The sequence below is a fragment of the Gavialis gangeticus genome, unplaced genomic scaffold (genome assembly GCF_001723915.1).
Source record: "Gavialis gangeticus isolate Ggan-Ray unplaced genomic scaffold, GavGan_comp1, whole genome shotgun sequence".
NCBI classification, from domain to species: Eukaryota; Metazoa; Chordata; order Crocodylia; family Gavialidae; genus Gavialis; species Gavialis gangeticus.
Window position 1 is genome coordinate 221,586,994 of NW_017729032.1, and position 2,972 is coordinate 221,589,965.

Consider the following 2,972-nt stretch of genomic DNA (forward strand, 5'->3'; position numbering starts at 1 on the left):
TAACAAAAACAGTCAGACTAGGTACAAAACACTAACTGGGAAGATTGTTAGAAGAAAGTAATGGTTTCTTAGGTGGAGTTTCTTGGCCTTTCCTAAGGAAAGTTTTTAAATAATTAAGGGAGTTCAGTCTTTTTTTTTTAGGTTAATGTGATTGCTCTTGGGCCCTATCTACACGTTACACTTGAAGTGTGATTAACCAACTAATCAAGCCTAAGTGGTCACCTATCCACACATTCAATCAATGGCACAATACAAAGAGAAATTAGTGACAACATTATTCCACAAAATATGTGCAATAACTTCGTAGCTGCATCCTATCGTGCCATTAACTGAATGTGTGGCCTGGGAGCCCCATCAGCTGATCTAAGCTCCCATGTGCACCCCTAAGCCTGAGACCTCCCAGCTGACAGGGCTCCCAACCAGGAAGCAGCCCAAGCACTGCTGTGGCTGTGAGCCTGTAGCTGCTGTGATCTTCCAGCCTCAGGATTCCTTGAAGCCCTCCCCAGTGGCTGTATCAGCTGTAGTTTCCCAGCCACAGGGGTGTGTGAAGCCTCCCACAGCTGGGAGATCACAGTAATTGCAGTCTCCCTGCTGCAGGGACCACTGGGGCATCCTTGTGACAGGGAGACTTATCGGCTGACCCAGACTCCCAGCCAGGGGATCTTACTTCTTGTAGTATGGCAGGAGACACATTTATGTGGCTTGCACATTAAATCCCATTCCACGTAAGAGACGCTGAAGTTATATTCTATATATATATCCTAGATATCCATCCAATGTACGGGATGCATCCTATATATCTAGTGTATCCATCCTAGGCATTCATCCTATGTTCCATCCTAGGCAAAAGCAGTACAGTGTAAACAGTTTTGTGCTTATCAAACCAAAGCTTGAATGATGAAATTATTCAGGAACTCTGTGTTACTTAGGTTAGATATACCTATCTCACATCCAGATTTGCCATTAGCTAAATGGGAAGAGGGTTTCACACTTTACATACAAATCACACTAATATCTTCTATATTCTTTTGTTGCTCCAATAATTGAAACCATCCTTTAAGAAAAAGTTATACACTGAGTTTACATTACTGTCAGTTAAGAAATGAAAAGGTTGGATTTTCACACTATAGATGCTGGAAATTTTCTTTGCTTCTTTTTTTTTTTTAGTGGCAACCAAGGGAATTCATCTCATTACACTCGTATGCAGTGTTGAATAGAGCCCCTCGTATCCTGTTTTCTGATCAAAATTTTCTGTTAATAATGTGAAAAGTTAGTCTAAGTGAAATCAAAAATTAAAAACCTAATGCTGAGATTCTGTGATGGAGATTTTCATTGTTTCTTGTAATGACTAGGTTTTCCACACCAAAAATGTAGTAACTATTTAATGTTTAGTACTGACAAGTCCACTTGCCTCCAATTCACAGAGGAATCAGTTTTTCAAAGTAAACTTCCCTCTCCTGTCATATTACTGCCCAAAATGAGAATTGCATAGGCCAGTTTGTAAATTAGAGCTCTGGGAATTTTCTCACACCTGTAGAATTCTCTCAGTGGCCTTGTTTGGTAATGACCAATACTAATGCATAATATGTGATTCATGTGCTAGCATTTTCATAGAATTTCCCAGCCTGCACTGCTGGTATTTACCATATTGCTGTGGAGCGAGACATTAGAGAGAGAAAAAAAAGCATTCTACAATTTCCTTTCAGCACATTTACAGCTATTTTTTCAAACCCAGCATGTATGTTTTGGAGGCAAAAGAGGGCCAGAGCACTAAGACTGTTGTCTTAAATGAAATTCCAGTCAGTCTAAAGACTGGTTCTCTAGACAGCCATTAACTTGCAGGTGTACAATCTACAAAACGTGCAACGTGGTTAAACAAATGAAAGCCAGGCCACGAGTGAAAAGCCATGAAATGTTCTAAGTATGAGGTGAAAAACTTATATTTAGGAAGGAGGTACAGCATGAAAAAGTTGGTAAGGATTCTGGCCAAACTGTCTGGAATTTGAAACACCTACTCTGCTATAGTTAAGTGAATGTGCACCAGGAGACCTTATTGAGGCAGCAGAAGCTGATATTCACAGAAGCATTTCTTGCAAAATCTCAAACAAGGCTTGTATTAGAGAAGGTCTTGACATTGGCCATCCGTACATCCCCCAACTGAAACTTTAGCTAATCATAAATATCTTGAACTCATAGTTTCATAGTTTCTGGGGGCTGGAAGGGACCACAAGATCATCAGGTCCAGTCCCCCTTTTTGATTACAGCCTCCAGTTCTAAAATTTAATAATTTTCAGATGTGACATGTCTAACTGAGATCACGATAAGAACCATCAATACTTTTCCTTGGTTATTGATGATAGCTGTAGTCAATATTTAGCTTTTGTAAAAAAATTAAGTCTGCAGGGATACCAAAATATGCTCCAGTTTCCTAACTAGAGTAGTGATTTTGAACTTATGACATGGGCCATCTGTTGGAATTCGGTACAAGTTTGACCTTGGTCCTGCAAGAAGTTCATGGATTTGTATCCTCGCAGAATCTATCCAGAGGTCAAAAAACCCCTCCACACTTCTCCCTTGCAGCACAGAGAAGAATAGGATGTGTGTTATGTGGTGCCACAGGCATGTCTGCAGCATCACATACCGTACAGCTGCACACATCTGGACATGGACAAAATTTTTATTATTTAAATTGACCCATTCTAGATTGGAAACCAAGTGAGAGGGAGGGAAGGAGTAGAACAAATAAAATAACTGAAATGTGAAAATAGAGTGGGAGGGTGAAGGATAGATTTTTTTCATAAATATTCATAAAAGGCATTTTGTCTTTCAGAATTTATAGTAGCAAAATTCTGTTGAAATGAAAAATATCAGATGAACAGGTTTTATCTTGGTTGTAGTATGTGAAAGCTGTTGTGTTAAAAAATACTACTCTTTTATATTAATTGGATGGAAATTGATCGCAATACAAAATA